Below are 23,713 nucleotides of genomic sequence, written 5' to 3' on the forward strand. Positions count from 1 at the left end.
AGACTGCAGCGTCTAGAACCGCACGGCCACTCCGGCCGGCAATTACATAGCATTCCTCATTATCTTATTTTGTTATTTGCCGCCTCCACATAGGAAGTACCTCCTTGTATGTACATGCTGCTCCTGTTTTACGCATACATAGTTTATAGTTGTGAACTTCATTTGCACTGCAAGTTATTCATATTGTTATGTTCCTGTAGCAACTTACTTCTAATTTGTAATCCTCTACACTGGCAAACTGTATTCAGATATTAATATTGTGTTTGGACAGCCATATGTGATATGATTTTATAGATCTTAGGTAATATACAAAGTTAAGAAGATTGTTCCTATTGTTTATCCCATATAAAGTTTATATTTGCTGTGTCCTGACAAAAATTGGTGTACAAATTAAATTGTGCCATCAGACCTTCACACTATGCTACAATGAATTCAGAACAATGTTCTTATACTGTATTTTATCCTAACAAATTATTTTCAAAGCATCTGGCTGCATTATTTATATCCAGCACTATCCAACCACAGTCAACATCACAATAACTTCGAGTGAGAAGAAATATCAGCTTTAGTATTTGTCTGTGAACATCTACATATTTGCCTGTACAAACACATTATTGGTAGCTGCACCTCCATCGAATCTGGCAGAAAATTGTTTGCCTATAGTGGGCTAATTTAAATGATGCCTGCACCAGGTCTGCAGTCCAGATCACTTCAACTGCACTTTGATATTAAATAACCAACTGTTTATGGCTCTTATTACTGTGTCAGTGAAATTCAGTGTTTAATATTCATATACATGATCACAACTTACTTCACATCACTCTTATTGTAAACGAATGTTGGGGGGATAGTTCTCATAAAATGTAAAATGGGTTAAAGGACCACTCACTGAAAGGCAGAAGTGTTCAGTTGTCAACAGGCAGAGTTAAAAAGAATGTAAACTTGCTAGCTTTCCAAATTACCCTTCGTAGACCTAGAGTACAATACATACATGCCTATACCCCTGTAGCAGTATGGACGGCCGGTCTCCCTCTCGCGCGCACGCTCTCTCTCTCTCTCTCTCTCTCTCACACACACACACACACACACACACACACACACACACAGAGAGAGAGAGAGAGAGAGAGAGAGAGAGAGAGAGAGAGAGAGAGAGAGTCTAGCTCACAAAAGGATAACTCTGCTACCAAGTTTTCTTTTGTGTATGCCTTTCAGCAACTCAGGGCTTCTGATTTTCAGTTCTTGTAAACTAAGAAACACTGACATGAGAGCTTGAAGCTAAACTAACTGTGAGAGGAAGGAATAAATGAAGTACACTTAAGAAAACTGGATCTATCATCACTAGAGAGGGAGTAATGCATTAAATGTTCTCTCACTATGTTCCTTTGACACAGTATTTGAGTGTGTATGTATGTATGGCTCTTTCAACTATGTGATAAGGTAATGGTGCTAAAACTACAGTATTACAGCTTGTTTGTGCCTTTTATTTGTGGGTTAGTAATTAAAACAAACAGTTGTAAATCTTTTATAGTATTTTATTTCATTATTATCTTGACCCATGCTTCTTGGATAACATGGTATTTTACAGCTTTCTTCAAAATAAACAAGTTTAATAGATCCCAAAAAGACACACAGATTAAAGTAAATAATGACTACATAAACAATTAGATTACAGTATCTTACTAATAAATAGTGATTATTGAGAGCACTAGTCCTCAACTTTGAGCCTTGAACATAGGTACTGCAAAAACAAATACAATACCAGAAACTGACATTAAGTACAATTGTAAAAGTAAAATAGAAGCATATTAGACATACAAGAAATCAGTCCACAAAAAATATAAATAACCTCTAGATCCTTTACTAATTACACAGTAATCAAAGCAATGGCTAACAAATGGATTATGTAACAATCCACAATAGAGCAAAAGATGAGATCCCCAGTGGTGAATATACACTTAAAAATTACTGATAACTGTGAGCCTTTCCAACAAACTCTTGAGGGCATGTAAATTAAACAACTTTCAGTGAGTCCTTTCAACAACCATTCAGGTTCTGTACAAGCTTTTGCAGTAGCAAAAAAACAGTCATGTAACATGAAGTCTTGTTTTGTTGGTCAGTGTTTCCATAAAACAATGTGGGATTCTGGGTCCACCTTGACGCAAACACTTTTTGTTTCATTTAATTCCACAGATATGTTTAACATAAAACATTTGCAATTTATAAATGATCTACAATTATTTTAGATTACTTTTTATGAACTAATGTACAACTTAAGTTAGAATAAAGAAAATAATTGCTTCACTTCTTCCTCGTTTGTGCTTTGGTTAATGAATAATAGCTTTTAATTAACAAAATAAAAAGCAGGTCTGTTGCTTTGCAGACTTTAAAAATCTTTAATTATACGTTTTAAACTAGAAAATGTTGAATTATGAAGAAGTGTTGCAAAAACATACAAAACATTTAGCATAGAATAATTGATGTATCTTCTTTCTAACAATCTAAAAGCTTATACAACATATATTTCATTTAACATATTGAACAGACTGTAGTTGTAGCTGTGTCAACACAGAATTTATTCATAAAATCTATTTATTGGTATAAACATAAATAAACACACAATCAGTGTGTTGGAAGTATTAATGGCATCAATTCTCCTCTACAGAAAAAAAAACCTGTTTGCACCGCATATTAGGTACAAACATAAAATATTCTTTTCAGTAAATATACATACAAAGTATACAGAAAATACTCAGTGGGGTCACAAATATGTCTAACTTCAAATTAGCCAAGTGAGAACATACAAAAATACTTGAAGATAATATTTAATTTCACTCTTCTGTCTACCAAATTTGCAGTTCACTGTGGGGAAATTTTGGATTTCACGTTGGCTGCAACCTCATTATTAGATCACATACGCGAGCACAAGACACAGATAAATGTCAATTCATGTTGGTTCAACACACAGTCATCAGCCTTCCAAGGTAAAACTGGCCAACAAGGCAGATGGTAACACATCCTTGTATGTACTTATTTGATACAGTGTTGAAGAAGACTGCAGACTATCTATCCCACACTCACCGTACACTGTCAGCATCCTCTTTCTTATGTACATCTGTGTACACATGAATTGCTTGCAGAAAAGGTCAAACAGAAATGTCGATTAGTGAAATAGCCAGACACTGATGTCAATCAAGTGTGAAACTACATGTGTTGTTTTTCCTTTGAGGCAAATGACATGGTAATCAAGCATAAATATTTAATACAAGGTGTGAATTCAACAAGTTAATTTTATTTCTTCCAAGCTGAATGCACCCACAGACAAAAAAAGAATGGTTCACATGTGATCACAGCTGATGATGAATGGGTCAAACCAGTAACTCAGTGAGAAACCACAATACCATGAAGTGGTACAAGATGGTGGAATACCAAACAAACAAAGGCAGGCACTTGCAAAGCACTGCTGTAACTTTGCTCCTTCTTCTTCTACTTTTAGAATGGTTGTTATGTGTTGGTTGTTGAAAGTTGCCAATACTGCATCTCTCAGGTTGTTCCACATTAGTAATGCCATAACTTGGTGCTGCTAAATGATGTTTGCATCTTAATTCTGATGTTGCTTGTGGGTGGAGGGTGACTCCACTTAAGACAATCACTGCAAGTGTAGATGATGGAATGATCACTACATGTGCTCAAACCATTAGTGCATTCCAGAAGGCAGGAATAGTCTTCACTACTGTTACCGTATTAAAAGTTAGTGACAGTATGACAGTCAGTGGTGAAAGCCAGCCTTAGATTAGTGGTCTGACATGCTGTATCTTCCCTGGTTTCAATAATTTCTGCAGATAGCAAAATCCGGCAAACTTATCATGGTGTCAAAAACATATCTTCCACTATTTAGAGGTGAGAAGTGTAAGCTGACTTCCGTCACCAGTATACACTCTGCTCCAGTTGCACTTTGTGGTAATTCTGTTCTAACACTTGCTGCTCGGAAGTAGTCAAATTTGTCGCAGTGGGGCATGTGTGTGCTGGATGGTCCAGTAAAATTGGTTCTTGTAAATATGTTACCTGTTTACAATATCCAAACTAATAGTTTGGAAATGATGGGTTATTCAGATGGAGGATTTGGAGCAGCTTCTGAACACACATTATGCAGCAAGCATCAGGACATTTTTTTCATGCCCAAGGCCTGTGAGCCTCTGCTTTGTCCAGCCTACTTCAGATCTGATGTTCACTGTTGATGGTTGTGGTTGTATTGGTGATAGCACCAAGAAACAGATTCACCATAAATGAACATACATACTCAAAATACTGTCCATGTGAGATCTTAATTGGGGTTGTTTGTCTGCCTGAGAACTGAAAAAGCAATCACCGACCAAACCATCTCCTGTGGAGTGATATGTAACAGTCTCCATCGTTTTTGTCAAATATGCAGCTCACAGCATTGTGAGCATGTCCAAAACTTGGCTTTTTATGGAATGACATAACAAAATCAGTTTACAGAATGAACAAAATAAAATGTAAATGACACAAGTTACATTAAAATTGGTATGGCTGATGTGGCTGTACATTCTACAGAGTTATTAAAAAAAAAAAAACAACATTAAGTACTTAGAAAGCAAATGACCAATTTAAAGATCGGCTGTATTTTTCTTGACTTTAATGAAATTCTGTAGCAAACCCTTAAACACACAGGGTAGAAACTATTTACAAACTTTTTCTCTGTTATCAAACCAACATTTCCCAATTTCCTGCTTCTGTTACATTTCCTCTGGCTGAATGAACAACAATTATTCCAAGAAGCATAATATTTCATCTGGTAATAACGTTAACAAACAAAGCAAGACACTATTTTATACTTAGAAAAGGTCATCACTAGCACAGCATTGCTAGTTTATGAGAAATGGTTGGTTGGTTGATTTGGTGGAGTGGCCCAAATAGTGAGGTCATCAGTCCCATCAGAGCAAGGAAGGATGGGGAAGGAGGTCAGCCGTGTCCTTTCAAAGGGACCATCCCGGAATGTGATACAGGGAAATCACGGAAAACAAATCAGGATGGACAGAAAAACTAAACAAAGGGGATGCTGTAATGTGCAACTGCTCCGTTTCTTGTAAAAGCAATGAGAAATTGGTTGGGAGAGAAAGAAGAACAATTTGAGTGTGTGTATATCATCTCTTGCAGCTCAAACAGCATATATACAAGCAGCCCCTTCACCACTATACCTCTAATGAATGACAATGGTTCAAGAACCGTCTATATTCATTTCAGTGGTAAAATGTATTTTACAGTAGCCTGCATTCAGGTTACCTAAACATGGTGCTGTAAAAAATCTGTCAGTACCTTCTGAAGTAACAGAAGACAAACAGATACAAGTAACTATCTAGTATTCACTTGCCAATAAAAATAATGATTTGCACCAATGACAATGTTACATTCTCAATATATGCATTCCACACATTTTCATTAAACACTGCCACATTAACTCTATGCAATAACTTAACCTATGCTACATAGTAACTTACAACTGCTGGTATTACCAGTGGTGTTCATGTTTTTAGTTTTAACATTATGTCTACAAATACACTGCCTGGAAAAAAAATGTCAAGCATCCAGAAGAGGATGAGGAACCAGACAAATTTCATGAGCAGATGTGATATTTCTGTGATTACAAAATAGTCATATCCCATTAAACCAGCAGAATGACATTTCAGTCCACTAGGCTAATCAGCTAATCTGATTGGGAAGGGTGTCATAGATCTGTTTATTCTCCCCTGAGGCAATCTGGTCCTCAGTTGTCGTAATTGGTCCTCGATACCCTGAATAATTGTACTGGTGTGGAGCTGACATCCGAACTGGTCTCACACATGTTCAACTGGGGATGGATTTCGTGACCTTGCTAGCCACATAAGTACCTCAGTGTCCCACTGTCATTTCATATATGCACATTCAATGTGTAGACGAGCACTGTTCTGTTGAAAAATGGCATCACAATAATGTCACACGAGAGTTAACACACGAAGATGAAGTAGGTCCGTGACGTACTGTTGTACCCTGAGAGTTCCTTGCATCACTACCAGCCATGACCTCAAGCCATAACCGATGGGTCCCCGCACCACGACTGGCGAAATGTCACTGCGGATCACCAAAACATTAAGAGGATGGGACTGCTCCCCAAGTCACCTCTGTACGCACCGACGACAGTCATATGGGATAGTGCAGGAGCACAATTCATCTCTGAGCACAATGTGACACTATTCACCAGCAGTCCGTGCTTCTCGGTCAAGGCAACACTCCAATAGCAACCATTTGTGTTGTTGTGTTAATGGCACCCTACGCACAGGTTGGTAATTCCATAGTCCAATTGCCACTACTCTCCAACAAATGGTGCAGGACGGCGCACAATGCTGCACAGAGTCCATCACTTATTCTCTGATGGCACGCACAGCCGCAAAGGCGTCGCTGCAAAACATGGTGATCCTCCCTTGCGGTCATAAGATGTGGTCGCCCAGAAGCTTGGCGATGAGTTATTTCTGCTCTCACATTTCCATATTGTCCTATATCAGGCCAATGTCACATTTAATGCCCCACAAATCTGGATATGCACGATTCAACCAGCCTGCCAAATGGAATCCCTGAATGATGCCTCTTTCAAATAGTTAGGTGCTATTAATATTGTCTCACATGTCATGTCAGTGGCCTTTGGAGTCATCACTCAAAATCTGACACACTTCATGCCCCCTTATATATCTTAACAGGCCTGCTAACAACACTAAACATTAACAACAGTAATGAACCCTGTTAGCTGTCCTAACTTTTTCACAGAACTGTAACTCTAATCGTCTATATACTTGCCACTGGTGTGTAGATGTACAAAGTTACATTCACATCTGACCATGTCTCGCGGTTGCTTCACTTTTTTTTTGTCAGGCAGTGTAAAAAAAAAGTGATCCACCATTGTGAGCTATACATATATCAGTGTCTTGATGCTTACACTGTACCAATAAGACAGAGCAAGCAAGATTACAGGAAAGGTGCACTGATAATTATATTACATAGGTAACTTTTGATGAATTCACATCTTCTTTGTTAAATGGATACTTACTGGCAAATTATGTGCCTTTTTAATGGACACTACTCAGCAATATGCACTCTCAAAATAGTTACAACAAATGGAAGTGAATAAAGTAAAATTATCAAGTATCACATCTGTAATTCCTGTCTACAGACAAAAATTACACCTATATGATGGATAACAATTCTGATTGTTCAAAACCACATCTCACTTAATAACTAAACTTTTCTGTTAAAATCAGCTATATGTGTCACTTATTAAATTCTGGGAAAAGATTGAAATATACATATACATTCTAATGCTACAGTTGTAGAGTTACAGTACCCACTGGTGATCCTCCTCTGTTCTGCTATTTGTATTCTGGTCAAAGAATTTAATTTTAAAAATTTTAGACAAAAGGAAAAAATAAATGCAGTTACATATAGCACAGGAAGTATAAAATCATCTTCCATAAACAATCCAGAGCTGATACACTCTCACTGTTTTGAAATATACTATGAACTGTATTATATAGTGTATGAAGAATTTTATATCACTATTTACACTGAAATAGGCAATAACCAAAACCCTTTACATGCCTAGTACTTTTTAGTCAATATAAATAGTGTAATTTGTTATACAATATTATGAAAATCATGAACTGCTACTCACCATGTAGAGGGGATGCTGCATCACAGGCAGGCACAATAAAAAGACTGCCTCAAACATGAGTTTTCAGGTAAAAGGCCTTCTTCTGAAGTATACGTACGTACGTACGTACGTGTGTGTGTGTGTGTGTGTGTGTGTGTGTGTGTGTGTGTGTACACTTTAGTAGAGGGCCTATTGGCTGAAAGGTCATGTTTAGCAGTCTATTTGTTGCGCCTGCTGTTCCTCAGTATCTACTCTATATGGCGAATAGCACTATCCTTTTTCTTAATTCCACTATTCCATTCTGGTTTTTCTATTGTTTGATACTTTATCATACTGATTTTGTACAGCTGAAATGTTAGATACAATGTAATTTCAGTACAAGTTACTGATGTGACAAGTCTGCACAATGAAATGCCTAATGATTGAAAATATTTTGCACAAAATGCATTATTTAACAACTTACAGAACTTTACAGAAACAACAATTTCAGTCAGAGCACTTCGGCTATTTCTCAAACTTTTTCATTCCATTACATACATCTTAGGAACAGTACTCTTGCAGAAACAATCATAAATTACATATTTGAACACTTCTAGAAGTAATTTAGTATTTCAGTTTTCAAACTTCCACGCTCTGCTTAATAAACTGAGATTTCACATATCTGTTTCCAAATTCTTGTACGTACTTCATTTTGTTCCAGAGATTATAATCTATGAAGAGCAGAAGAATGTTTTCATACTCTAATGTAACAAGAATCACTCATTAATACAGCATTCATACTTTAGCTGTTTGTGGACAGTAATCTTCAACAAAACAAAATAAAAAACTGGAAAAGATCTGTCATATTAATTATTGTGTAGATACAGTATCGTCATATATTCTTCTTCGCCTGGTTCTCATTATTCATTTTTCACACTTTTACAGTAACAGAAAGAAACTGATTTTAATAAGCATGTTTCAGTCCAGCTATGTGGTGCTAAAGGATCTCCACATAGTCGAGGTAGGGCACTTCATAATATCCCGAAGCTCACAAGCTTGGAGAAATGAAGTCTCGGAGCAGACTCAGGTGCTAAAATTATCCATCGGAAATCATTTCAGGATCTGTCCCCCATATGATCTGCATCAGTTTTCAAAAGACCATGTAGGAAGACAAGAGCCAGCAATGGTAGAAACCTTTCATTTTCAATATTTTTGCCAATTGGTCAGCAAGAGACTGTCAAGCTGGCCACTGGGCTTATTAAATGTATTTTTAAATGTTGTAGAAAAGTTGTGGCAGGATGTAAATACTTTTGGATTACAGGCGACTACTCACAAAAAAGAAGAAGCTTAAGTCATCCATTGGCATACACACAGAAAATAAGAAAACTTGCTAGCTTTCGGAGTAATCCTTTACCTTCACCTTTACCACCACCACCACCACCACCACCACCACCTAAGGCTGATTATGCCTTTCAGCGTTCAGTCTGGAGCATAGTCCCCCTTATAAAATTCCTCCATGATCCCCTATTCAGTGCTAACATTGGCGCCTCTTCTGAAGTTAAGCCTATAACTTCAAAATCATTCTTAACCGAATCCAGGTACCTTCTCCTTGGTCTGCCCCGACTCCTCACACCCTCTATACTGCTGAACTCACGAGTCTCTTGGGTAACCTTGCTTCTCCCATGCGTTTAACATGACCCCACCATCTAAGCCTGTTCGCCCTGACTGCTACATGTATGGAGTTCATTCCCAGTTTTTCTTTGATTTCCTCATTGTGGACACCCTCCTGCCATTGTTCCCATCTACTAGCACCTGCAATCATCCTAGCTACTTTCATATCCGTAACCTCAACCTTATTGATAAGGTAACCTGAATCCACCCAGCTTTCACTCCCATACAACAAAGTAGGTTGAAAGATTGAACAGTACACAGATAACTTAGTCTTGGTACTGACTTCCTTCTTGCAGAAGAGAGTAGATCATAGCTGAGCACTCACTGCATTAGCTTTGCTACACCTCGCTTCCAGTTCTTTCACTATGTTGCCATCCTGCGAGAATATGCATCCTAAGTACTTGAAACCGTCCACCTGTTCTAACTTTGTTCCTCCTATTTAGCACTCAATCCGTTCATCTCTCTTTCCCACTGACATTACTTTCGTTTTGGGGATGCTAACCTTTGTACCATAGTCCTTACATTTCTGATCTAGCTCTGAAATATTACTTTGCAAACTTTCAATCAAATCTGCCATCACAACGAAGTCATCCGCGTATGCAAGACTGCTTATTTTGTGTTCACATATCTTAATCTCGCCCAGGCAGTCTATTGTTTTCAACATATGATCCATAAATAATATTAACAACAGTGGAGACAGGTTGCAGCCTTGTCTTACCCCTGAAACTACTCCGAACCATGAACTCAATTTACCGTCTAACTGCTGCCTGACTATCCATGTAAAGACCTTTAATTGCTTGCAAAAGTTTTCCTCCTATTACATAATCTCGTAGAACAGACAATAACTTCCTCCTAGGAACCCGGTCATATGCCTTTTCTAGATCTATAAAGCATAGATACAATTCCCTGTTCCACTCATAACACTTCTCCATTATTTGCTGTAAGCTAAAGATCTGGTCCTGACAACCTCTAAGAGGCCTAAACCCACAGTAATTTTCATCCAATTGGTCCTCAGCTGATACTAGCACTTTCCTTTCGACAATACCTGAGAAGATTTTACCCACAACGCTGATTAAAGAGATACCTCTGTAGTTGTTACAATCTTTTCTGTTTCCATGTTCAAAGATTGGTGTGATTACTGCTTTTTTCCAGTCTGATGGAACCTGTCCCGACTCCCAGGCCATTTCAATTATCCTGTGTAGCCATTTAAGACCTGACATTCCACCTCAGCTGCTTTACTGCCCTGCAATCTACTGACTATTTTCTCCACTTCCTCAAATGTGATCCTATTTCCATCATCATTCCTATCCCATTGTACATCGAAATCTGACATATTACTGATCATATTTTCATCTACATTGAGCAACTCTTCAAAAGATTCCCTCCATCTGCCCAAGGAATCCACAGGATTCACCAGCAGTTTTACTGACCTGTCCAAAATACTTGACATTTCCTTCTTACCTCCCTTTCGAAGACTGCTAATTACACTCCAGAATGGTTTTCCAGTAGCTTGACCTAAAATCTCCAACCTGTTCCCAAAGACTTCCCAAGATTTATTCTTGGATGCTGCAATTATCTGTTTGGCTTTGTTTCTTTCTTCAACATAACTTTCTCTGTCTACCTGATTTTTAGTATGTAGCCATTTTTGATACGCCTTCTTTTTCGTTTTACAGGCTGCCTTGACTGAGTCATTCCACCAAGCTGTTTGCTTCATACTACCTTTACACACTACTGTTCCAAGACATTCTTTAGCTACTTGTAGTACTGTGTCCCTGTACCTTGTCCATTCCTTTTCCAATGACTATAATTGACTACATTCAACTAACTGGTACCTTTCTGAGATCACTTTTATGTACTTGTGCCTGATTTCCTTATCCTGAAGTTTCTCCAGTCTTATCCTCCTACATATTGACCTGACCTCCTGCACCTTCGGCCCTACAATCCCAATTTCGCTGCAGATTAAATAATGATCAGTGTCATCAAAGAATCCCCGGAATACATGTGTGTCCCTCACAGCCTTCCTGAATTCCTGATCTGTTATTATATAGTCAATGACAGATCTGGTTCCCCTGCCTTCCCAAGTATACCTGTGAATGTTCTTATGTTTAAAAAAGGAGTTTGTGATTACTAAGCCCATACTGGCACAGAAATCTAAGAGTTGTTTATCGTTCTGGTTGGCGCCCATATCCTCTCCAAATTTACCCATAACCTTTTCGTACCCTTCTGTTTGATTTCCAATCCTGGCATTAAAATCACCCATGAGCAGAACACTGTCCTTGTCCTTTACGCTAACAACTACATCACTGAGTGCATCATAAAAACTATCCATCTTATCTTGATCTGTCCCTTCACAACGCGAATATAATGACACAATCCTAATTTTCTTGCTAGACACTGTCAAATCTATCCACATCAGTCATTTGTTGCACCTTATTGCAACTACACTGGGTTCCATTTCTTTCCTGATGTAAAGCCCTACACCCCATTGTGCTATTCCTGCTTTGACTCCTGACAGGTAGACCTTGTATTCTCCCACTTCCTCTTCTTTCTCACCCCTTACCCGAATGTCACTAATAGCTAAAACGTCTAACTCCATCTTACTTGCAGCCTCTGCCAGCTCTACCTTCTTTCCAGAGTAGTTGATGTTAATAGCACCCCATCTCATTACCATTTGTTTGCCAAGTTGTATCTTATGAGTTCCTGGTTTGTCAGCTAGAAGTGGGACTCCGTCACCTTCAAAGGTCCGAGTCATTTTGCTCTGATTGTTGCCAGCATCATATTTAAAATACCAGGGAAACAGGTTGCTAGCCTTACTTGCCCCTAGTACCATTGAGTTTTACCCCTTTACCGAGGCAGAAAAAGGCCAGCCAGTGGCTGCTGCTTCTGGCAGAAGGGTTCAAGGGGAAGGGAGAGTAGTGAATATAAAAGGACTGGTGAAGTTTAGGAAAAGTGGCAGAGTTCAGCAACGACACTCGCTCAGTCTTTCCCTCTTATCCCGTTTGATAAGTCTCCTCTGACCCAGGGTTCTTTGAAACTTTTCCGAACTCTACTCCTTTTTCTAAACCTCGCCAGTCCTATTTCTTCACCTCTCCTCCTTCCCCTTCAACCCCTCTGCTGCAAGGAGGAGCCACTGGCTCCAAAAGCTTACAACCTGTGATATCTGATAGATGTGTGTTCCTCTGCTCTCATTTGATGTTTTATCTATAGAATTACATTAAATTTTCCAAAAAAAAGATGTTATTTTCCTTGATGTACAAAGGAACCAAAGGCCAATTTTAAATATTTTTAATGGAAAAAATGAGGGAGCAAACGAGTGGACTTGCAAGCACAGGCAAAAAATAAGTCCAAGTCATCAGCTTTTGTTGCACTTCTTTTGGTGCTCTGTTATTCTTGCAAATAATTAATTAATTTGTCCATATGTTTGTGGTGATGGTAACGGGATTCAACTGGTGTTGACACATTAGTAGAGGGAAGGGGACTAGTCTCTTCATTCTCCCCTGTATCAGTAATGCTTTCATCTACTGGAGTGAGAGGACTGTCCCAGTCAGGGACTGTTCCCCCAACAACAATTTGGTCCATTGGAGGGATATTAGTGTCACACCTGCAACACACAAGAACAAAGACGTAGTACAACGGTGATATCACATGCAGAAACATATTTAATATCAATAATTAAAAGGAGAGCTAAATTTTAAAACTTAATGTGTATACATTTAACTATTAATTGCAATGTATGTAATAATTTATGTCTTGCAACTCTTATTTATAGGGTGGTAAATATATATACAAGACAATTGTGTTTGATCAATCCCATTGGTCATCATCAGGCCTAAGAATGGCAGAAATAAAACGACGTCATTGCTTAAATACTATTGGCTACCAGAAGTTCCGGATACAAATTATGATAGGTGCCACAGGGGTCAATTCTGTTATTTCTTGTTGTTAGTATTTAATCAGTATTGCCATACTGATTCAGCCATTCATGTGCCTCATGATGACCGATATGACTGGTTGAAATCGAATGCCTTTTATGTATGTTTACCATCTTGTATGTATGTGCAGAATAACTGTAAATATATTTTAATTGCTGTAAGACGTAAAGTTTGCATACGTTGTAACATCAACAACACTTCTCATGTTACTGAAACACTGTCACTTAGAAATGACAGCCACAGTCTTCCCTCATCCTCATCACTTTTAGATTGAAAAATATTTGCATATATACTTGACAATGTATAAAGGTCTTTACTTCCTATGTTCCACTGTTGTAACAAGGAACTCCATTTGTTGTTCGTATCTCCATGGCTTGCATTTTGTAGCTGATTGGCCTGACTTAGTCTTCCGGAAGAGAGCTTGGCGGTGGCGGTCACGTAATTTCCTCCATTCCTCTTTCAAATTTGCCTCTGTAAAAATAAAGACACTTAAAGTGTTGGCTATGTTTTTTCAGATTCTTGTCTACAGGACATATATTTACAACAATCAGCTTCAGCTACAGAATTGGTGTTAGTACCGTGTCAAAAATAATTTAAGAGGTGTGTCATGCTTTATGGAAGAACCTACAACCTCTATACATGCCAACTCCAGACGAAAACACGTGGCAAAACATTGCAGAGGGCTTCCGTTCCAGATGGGATTTCCCCCGGGAACCATTGATGGTAAACATGTACATGTACAAGCCCCCCTGAACTCTGGATCAAACTTTTTTAATTACAGAAAATACTACTATACTGTCCTTTTGGGACTGGTTGATTCAGAATACAAGTTCATCGCTATAGATTGTGGTGCCTATGGAAAATAATCTGACAGTACTATTTTTGTTGAGAGGGAATTGGGGAAAAGACTAAGCAACTATGCTATTGCAGTACCTTGTGATGAAGCATTATTTGAGGAAAACTTCAATGTTCCTTATGTGATTGTGAATGATTAAGGTTTTCCCCTTAAATATCTCTTGCTTTGTCCATTCCCAAAGAACTGATATCTTAATGATGAAAGAAGAATTTTGAACTAGAGTCTTTGTAGATGTAGAAGAGCGGTTGAAAATCTTTTGGCATTCTTGTACAAAAATGACGTATCTATTTCAGACCCTTAGACTGTAAGCTGCACATAGTAAACAAGATAGTCAAAGCAACAGCTGTCCTCCACAATTATCTTTGCTCAAAGGGATCATTATCTCCAGCAATAATGCCTGATGAAATTTTAGAAGCTTATCACAAAGCATGGAGACTTATTCCTCATTATGGTGCTCAAGCATCTAAAGAAGCTACCGAGGTATGAAATCACTTTGTTAAATACTCCATGTCCAAAGAAGGAAGTATGCCATGGCAGTGGAACTACATTTAATGATAACCAAAACAACATTTGTCCTAACAATTTGTATGTATTCTGCTGTTGTGTATGATTAATATTAACCAAAAAAAATTATTATGCTTACAGTTTGTGATGTGTAGTAAGAATGTTTATTCTACTGCCTGTATATGAACATTATTTGATATGTAATTTTTTGTTGATTCATTTTTATATAAACATAACGCCAATTTGTATTTAATATGCACGAGTTTCTTTTTGGTAAGTCGTGCTTTGTTACCCTTGCGAGATTTTGTACTAAATTCACTTTGGGCTGTTCATTAAAGAGTATAAATAATACAAATTTATGCTAATATTAAAGCCAGTGTAATAAATGTTAACACAACACATTTATGTTGTTAATATTATTAGACTATACCCAATTATGAATGGTTATTTTGAAAGGTTTTAAGCTTGAACTAATACAATTAAGAACTACTTACTATTTTGTCCCAGTTGCTCTGCTATTTCACCCCATGCTGTCTCCTTTAAATTGCTGTCTCTACACTCCTCCAAATCTGTATTCCACAGCAGTCGACGCGTTCTGATGGTTTCAGTTACCTGTTCCATAACAAATAACAAAAATAGCAATACAGCTTCTTGTAACGAGTTCAGCACGAAACTGCATGACAGATGTGGTCATGTGCGTGGCAGTGTACTACACACCACTGCGCATGCGCGAGGCCACAGACGTCGACAGATGGTTTGAAAAGATCACTCTTGGAGTGATCTCGCAGATTCATCTGTGGCGTCTGTGAGGCTATGCGAGGTAAGTGTGAATTGCACCATTCAAAGCTATTGAAAAATCTGTTAAATTACGTAATGTGACACAGTGTGACTGCGGTGTTAAACGGCCTTAATAAAAGCACTAATCTGAACTGATTTATTTTTTCAAGATCTGGCAGAGTTAAATTGATACTTATTGACAGCTCTCGCGAGCTGATATAAATTCCAGCTTATGATGAGCAAAGAGTCTGACAAAAAAGGTGGAGATAAAGAATGCCTGTGCTACTTGTGTGTTTTTAAAGTAATTAACTGCAAATATTTGTCAATATGATTTAGAATCAAGAACTGCATTACGATGCTGCAAGGAAAGACTCAGGAGTGAAAGACGATAACTGATGTCTTCCAAAAGTACAGAGATGCACTACGAATGAGAATCAATGACTTATTGCAAAAACTAAGTAGACACATACTCATAGAAAAGTGGAGTACAATGAGAAGTGCATTTAACACAGGTAAATTAATACTGCAATCAAAGACACACTCATGTTCTCATTGTATGTTCTAAGTGGCAACGCTATCCAGGAAAAAATCTACAGAATAAGTAAGTGTACTTACAAACAAAGAAACTGTTCTGATGCCAGCCAGCAAAAAGCCAGTGCAACACAAAGATATTGCTTATCAACCAACAAAAATAAAATAGCACAAGTAACTTTGTTCAAAGATACCAGAAGCATGTCACAATAAAAATCATCTAATCACGTTAAAAATGTTACAGGTCAAAAAATGTTATAGAAATACAAAGTGAGAGAGAGAGGCAAGGCAGATGCTGTAGTGACATCTGGAGAAAAAAATCAAATCATGAGATTCAGAGCTTTACTACGCAAAATGCTCCATACCATGAAGTTATTAGCACTATGTGTGGATAAAAAGTAGTGACAACACTCCCTTAACATGAAGGATGTGTGTCCAGTGGCATGCGTGCTATATGTAGCTGACAGCAGAAGGTCAGCTGAAGTGGTTCAGAGAGCAGTGATAGTTGTGTTTGAATGAGTTGCAGTGTGTATTGTCCAAAAGTGCGTGAGACCACCTCAAGTACCCTAACAAGAAATGTGAAAAATGTGTGTGGATTCAGATTACAGTGGCATTCGGTCTGTGTGTCCAAAAATGTTTTCAGGGACTCTGTGAGGCGTGTGGTGATGTAACATTGCCACATCATACAGCAATGGGATGGGTGACAGTATTTTGTGATGGCATGAATGTCCTCCAAGACTGATGTATTGACTGCAAATTCCCTGATTTTCCTTGCCTACAAGATATCTGCCGTGAACCAGTTGGTACCAAAGTGATAGTTATTGTGGGTTATGATATTCGTAGGTTAATCCTGCATCACACTGTACCGCTGGGGCAGACTGTCACTGCACCCTACTATTGTAATTTGTTTTACATCACCTTCATCCTGCACAGAGAAGAAAGCAATGGAATCTTCTGATATAGTGTTGAATCTGGCATAGTTATCAAATATGGAATGTCTAGAACACCTGCTTTCTTGGATCACTAGACAACAATTCAAGCACATCATATTAATGAGTTTTGTTACAAAAGCAAATGATTACAATACTTAACTTTATACTTACACAGATGTGTCGCAAGCAAGACAATAAGCAAGTTCTTCAGTATATAAAAAGCCTAATATGAATGAAGTAATATAGTTGACACTTCTAGTCGGCTTGCTGCTCTTGAGGCTTCTGTAGAAATGAGCTGTGGCTCTTATGGTATCTTTGCATAGAGGCCGCTGCGGTCGCATTGTTGTCCTGGAGAAGGGTCAGTCAGCATGCAACTGGCCGACGTCTTTTTCACAGCCCTCTCTGCTTGCTTGTTCCCGACTGGCAAGTCGGCACTTGACTTTACACTGCAACATATGGCATCCCACCATCTTTTATGACATGGCGAACCCTGTGCAGGAGTTCATGGATATGTCGGGATAGGAGGTACCAGAACATCACCGTATTCAACAGATATGAGTCCATGCGATTATGACTTCTTCACCAAAATGAAAGAACATTTTCATGGCACATACTAGAAGAGAAGATGTTGTTCGTGGCCTAGTGCAGTCCTTAACATCGCAAGAGACTGTTTTGCTTTGTTTTGTTTTGTTTTAGTGAGCAAAAACAACTAAGGTCATATGCACCCATATCAGAATTGTGGAACACGATGGTGAAAATGGAGTTAAAAGTGACTACACATTAAGCCTAATTGACACAAGGAGAGAAAAGTCCACAAAATATGCCACAGAGACAATGGGCAACATGAACTAAAGATCAAATGTCCTTTGTCATGTTGGTACAATGTATAAAAAGTAAAATTCAGTCGACAGCCCATGCATCATTCGATAAAATGGCTGATAATAACAGATGGTAAACATATATGAGAATGTACGTGGTTAAAAAAAAGGGCATACAATCAGGAAAAGGCAAACCATCAAAGGTTGATGACAATGGGCACTGTAGCATCTCCTGGCCAGCCGTCATAAAAAGCGCGTGACAGAATTTTTTCCGTGTGTGTAAGACCAGTTAACATGTATCGATATAGTGCCACGCACACGGCGAAAGAGAAATAATTTAAACACAAATAAACATGACCAAGTGAAGCAATAAAGCGAGACTGTGTAAACATTTCCTAAATTTATTATATGTGTATGCAGAACATTCATAATTATTTGGCGTTTTATGCATTTTTTAACTTTGAATCCATGACATATTATCATCTATGGAAATCGTATTCTTGTTAAATCAATTAGTGATTATGATCCGTGCCTCAGATAAAAAGGACAATTCAGTACATGTATAAATAGTAAAAAGTATTGTAATAATTTCTCTGTTCTCTTTGGGTTTCGTTACGCGTAACACTTGCATGTTAAGCAAATGTATATGCTGGCTGTGAGTCTTGTGTTCATGAAGCTTGAGAGTTGTTGTAAAAAGGTGTGTAAAAATAATGCATTTTTGTTTGAATATGTAGAGTTTGAGCAAATATGTTTTTAAAATAATTTGTAACATTGCCAGTTATTTGTTCCGTAAATAATTTAGACATTTTCAGCATTTAATTTAGCGGAAGCTGCTGTACCAATCTGTGAGGGTAACCTCCGCAGATGCGGCAAATTTAAAAAATATTTATTTCAGGAATCGCAGTCTTCTCGATGGTAAAGTGAGGTAACATAATAATATCTAACATTTTCTTACAGCTTCCAGCAGTGCCGGCAGACCATATTATATTATTCAGTGCACTTCTCAGTTTGATTTGGAAGGTACCGTGCGACATGGCCTATGCGATCACAAAAATATAACGAATAACTGTGTTATGACTATCATTTTCACATTTTGTGGCAAGGTCTGTTCTGTGAAACTAAAGCAATATTTTACATTTTTTCCCTGAGATTAAGAGAACGCGGGCTAGCTGCGTACCTGTTCTAATTAACAGTATTCAAAAATCCACTGCATAACGTAACCAACATTCAGTGCTGTGACGATCATTTGAATTTCATTACTGACTTTTCCGAATACGATGCAAGGTAGTGAGTTCAGATAAAGTTTTCTTTCTTTCTTGATTACGTTACAGTAGCAAGTGAATGTTTCCTACATGATTATCCAGAGCAGATGTGGAAAAGCAATAATTTGATCCACAGTGTGCCACATTTATGATAAAAGTGTTTATTCCCTCTCCCACTCCATTTCTGAACTTAACATGTGTGTGCTAGTTTGACTCATACAGCCAAAGTGAAGTATTTACTCAAAGTTACTAGCTTTTATGAAGAAAGAATTACCAAGTAAAGACAGTGTAATAACATTGAATCAAAACCATAGAAACTTGTTACAAATAATTTTGTGTACTGCCATCAGCTCTCAGTTTCAGTTTTATATCAGTCTGAACATTGCAAATCCAAACTTTAATATTGTAAAGCAAAGTTACTAGTTACCATGTACCAACTTACTTGCTGCTACACATACAGAATCATATCTATATAAATAAAACCACAAGCCGAATAAAATTAACTCCAGTAGTAAAAAAGTGAGAGGAGGAGTAAGGGAGACGAAATAGCACCAAGTTATGGGGGATCACCACTTAACAAATGGCAATAACTAAAATGACAGTGCCCTATATGCAACCTAGCTAAAATGATGATCTTGTGGCAAGAGCAGATCAGTCAAACCTCTGTAAAAGATTTAAGGCGGATAAGACCTGCGACCTAGTCCTGCCTTCAGAGCTTCTGTTCATCTCTATTCTCGGCGAGAATACCAGAGAAAGGTACGGCAGACAGCTTTCCTGGAGCAAGTTCCCATGAAGGGAAGACCAGTGGTGGTGACAAAAGGGCACCACCTGCTGACATACAGCAATACAGAGATCATCAGAGGGAACGGAAGAACTAACAGGCCAAGGTAAGAGGACTGCATCCTTGGTTGCAGTGTCAGCAGCCCTGTTTCCCAATAGACTGATGTGACCAGAGACCCACATAAACATCACAGTGGTCCCATCAAGAGTGAGCAAGTGGAAGTTTTCCTGGACCCGTTGCACAAAGGGATGGATTGTGTGCAGCACACACAGGTTCTGAAGGGCACAGAGTATCTGAGCAAATGACAACTGAAAAGCCCATGTTGTCAAGTGAGCTGCGTGGTCTGATATAGCGCGAAAAGCTCTTCTGTAAATACTGAGCAGTATTCCGGAAGCCAATACTGAAAATCGTTGGTGCCAATGACGAAAGCACACCTGACACCATGTCAGTCCGAGAGCCTTCGGTGTATGCAAAAATACTATCGTGAAGTTCTGCACAAAGGTCAAGAAAGTTATGGTGAGAGAGGAGAACATCACATTGGTATGACAGCAGGAGCTTAGCAGTTTCTGAATACAGACTCTCAACTGGGGTAGTTAAGATGTGCCAATGGCCAAACAAAAGCCACGATGGTGGATCGTATAGAGACGCTGTATGATGGACAGACATATGGATGCATTAACGAAGCACCCAAACTCTATTTTCGAACAGACAAGGGTTAGGTACAAATCGAGTAGGGTCGTCCGATCCACTCCCCAGGAAGAACCGCTGAGGACACACAGGACATTGATGGACCACGTATAGTGAGCAGCCAGATGAGACTCATTGTAAGACCTAGAAAGTTTCGTATCAAGAATGAGCTTCACGGATTTCGTAGTTTGCGCAAACAGAAGAGCAACAGGTCCAAGGTGTAAAGATGGTGGAAGAAGCCCACTCTGCTGCCACTGTCATACAAACAGTTTTGTCAGTGGAAAAGCGAAAGCCATTGTCTATGCTCCACAAGCAAGGATGATTGAGACATCTCTGAAGACACTGCTCAAGGAAAGAAGTCCATGGAGAACTAAAATAGATCACAAAATCATCAAAAGGGTGCTAGATATGCATGGAAGGAGACAGGCCATAATAGGGTTAATGGCAATAGCCAAGAGGACAACACTCAAGATGGAAGCCTGAGGCACACCGTTTTCCTGCATAAAGCTGTCCAACAACGCAGAATCCACACATACCTTGAAAACTCATCTTTTAAAAATTGAGGAGTTTGGCGCAAGGAGGAGGCAGCTCCACTTTTTGTCTCTATTGAGTTCAACATTCTCAAAAAATGTGCTTTGACTACCAACAATATATACCTCTCCCCTAAGTTCCTTCTGGGGATGCATTTTATAAATGCCAGTTGTGGCTCTACAACGTTGTGATTTTGTCTGGTAAGACTGGAAAACATTTTTATCTCTGATGAAACCATCAGAAAAAAGACGCCCAGTGAGCCAATAAGTTTTACACATGTGATTACGTAGGCTTTCCCGGCGTAATAAGTCTTGAAAGTCTCTTCGGGTTTGCTGCCGGATCCTAAAATCAACTTGACTCGATAGTTCGGTGATCCAACTGTTCGCCATCTTCAGGAAATGCTACTTCTGCTGATGAGTCCCACTGAGAACTGTCTCCCAGAATAGTAAAAAGAACAGCATATGAAAGATACATTGAAGGGGCTCCTAATAAGTGCAAAGCTGCATGGAATTTTGTTGCACAAGAGCACTGCAGGAATGGTGAACATGGCATAGCTCTTGACCCGGATAAAGTTAATTGTTGTTTTTTTTTTTTTTTTTTTTTCATGGACTCTGTAAGTGATATTAGGAACAAAATTGAAACAACAAACACTAACGCAAGTGATCTACTTAAGCAACAACAACCTGCAAACAATACCTTTAAATGGAGGACAATCGCACCCACTGAGATTACAAAGGTAGTGGTAAAGTTCTCAAACTCCAAGAGCATGGACTACGGTACTCTTGGTCGTCCAATTACATAACTTAAAAAAACAGTGCATATAATTAGTGAAACATTGGCCTTTCTGTTTAATAGGTGTCTAGAGTTTGGAGTCTATCCCACAATTCTAAAAATATCGAAAGTTATCCCAGTGTATAAAAAAGGGGACAAACATGATCTCAGAAATTACCGACCAGTTTCAATAGTTCCCATTTTCTCGAAAATATTTGGATCTCTTATTTATAACCAACTAAACTACTACTTTGAGTCGCATAACTTAGTCAATTTGGTTATCGCAAGGGAAGAAATGCCACCACTGCTGTTCTTTCAATTGTGAATGAAGCAATAGCAGCCTTCGAGAATAAAAATAAAGCCTCACTTCCTTTATGTGATTTAAATAAGGCATTTGACTGCATTTCTCATAATATCTTACTTGTTAAACTCAAATTCTATGGTGTAAAAGACTCTGCATTGGCAGTAATTGAATCATACCTAAACAATAGGAAGCAGTTCGCCTCTGTCAGAAACAAAGACTCACAATTTCTAGAAGTTAAGACAGGGGTCCCACAAGGTTCTGTCCTTTTTTATAATTGCAGTCAATGATTTACCCCATTTTATCCCCAATACTGTTATTTGTCATGCTGATGACACAACTTTGCTTGCTCAGCATGAGAACATATCAGTTCTGCAAGATATGATGCAAGATGGCCTCGAAGCAGCACTAAATTGGTTCTCATCAAATACACTGCTTTGCAATCCCGATAAAAACCAACAGATTATACTAGGATTGTCAAAAGAGGCAGAGGTGTAAGCAGTTAAAATTCTAGGAATTCATGTAGACTAAGTTAACGTGGGAAACACACATCAACCATGCCTGCACAAAATTGTCTTGAGTTACGTGTTTAATGAGGAAACTGAGAAGCCTGGTGATAAAAGAATATTTAAGAGTTATTTATTTTGGACTTTCAGTCACATACAGCGTATGGACTGCTGATATGGGGACACACTCTTCACATCACTGAAGTTCTAAAAAAAATCAGAAGAAAGTGATATGGGCAATGAGCAATTCTGGTAGATCAGAGCACTGCTGGTCACTGTTCATTTGGTTGAAAATGTTAACAGTTATTAATCTTTATATATACACCTCAGCATTGTATGCAAAAAACAATATAGCAGATCTTGATATGAGGGAAAACTTACACCGCCATAATACCAGAGGCAAAACAAAATTAGACATACCTAGGCACAGGCTGACAAGAACAGGGAACTCCCATATAATCAATAGTCTAAAAATATTTGATAAACTTCCATTTTCTTCTCGCTCGGCTCACATAAGTAGCTTCAGGAGCAAGCTGCTAAACTGGTTACTAATCAATCCTTTTTACAATATAACAGACTCTACGAATAAATTCACATTAATTTTTAAGGATTTCATTATGTGATGTCACTGAATGTATTTATCGTATCTTAGGTGTATGTTATCATCTATGGGCACTATTTGCAATGCTCATTTAGCTTTAAGGTACTATTCAAGGAAAATGTTATACAAGGGCTATCCACAAAGTACATTACGTTTTCGTTTGTGTCCGTTAGGGGCGGGGCTATTGCGGCCATCTTTGTGTCATGGCATTCCATCGCTCAGTCGGCATCCTGCCGTGCTAATGAGAGGTTCGTGCTGTACTCCGTTGAATTACTGTGACAGTTTGAAATGTCAGCGTTAATTGAAAATGCCGCAAAGTGTGAAGTGCGTGCTGTAACAAGGTTTCTGACTACAAAAAACTGTACACCGATAGAAATCTATCGGCAGCTTTGTGAAGTGTATGGTGTCAATGTAATCACTGAAGGTGGAGTGCGGCAATGGGTCATAAAATTTAAAAATGGCCGAACTAATGTTCATGACGAAGAGCGAAGTGGAAGACCCAGCATAGTGACTGCCAAACTTGTCAAAAAAGTCGATGCTGCGGTCTGTGAAAACTGTAATTTCACAATAACGGAAC

The 23,713-nt window shown here is 38.5% G+C and overlaps 1 long non-coding RNA gene across 2 annotated transcripts in view; it reads right to left on the reverse strand.

Annotated features, from left to right (window-relative positions):
• Window positions 1–1,511: 1,511 nt before the first annotated feature.
• LOC126272101 (uncharacterized) overlaps window positions 1,512–23,713 on the reverse strand; it is a 116,497-nt gene continuing 94,295 nt past the window's right edge. Inside the window, exons 3-6 of one of the 2 annotated variants that reach the window (XR_007549179.1) lie at window positions 17,050–17,324; window positions 15,133–15,250; window positions 13,596–13,749; window positions 1,512–12,947 (exon numbers count right to left, since the gene is read on the reverse strand). This is a non-coding gene — a long non-coding RNA (uncharacterized LOC126272101). The remainder of the gene's footprint in view (window positions 12,948–13,595; window positions 13,750–15,132; window positions 15,251–17,049; window positions 17,325–23,713) is intronic. The other variant, XR_007549180.1, reaches the window with a different exon arrangement.

The sequence above is a fragment of the Schistocerca gregaria genome, chromosome 5 (genome assembly GCF_023897955.1).
Source record: "Schistocerca gregaria isolate iqSchGreg1 chromosome 5, iqSchGreg1.2, whole genome shotgun sequence".
NCBI lineage: Eukaryota > Metazoa > Arthropoda > Insecta > Orthoptera > Acrididae > Schistocerca > Schistocerca gregaria.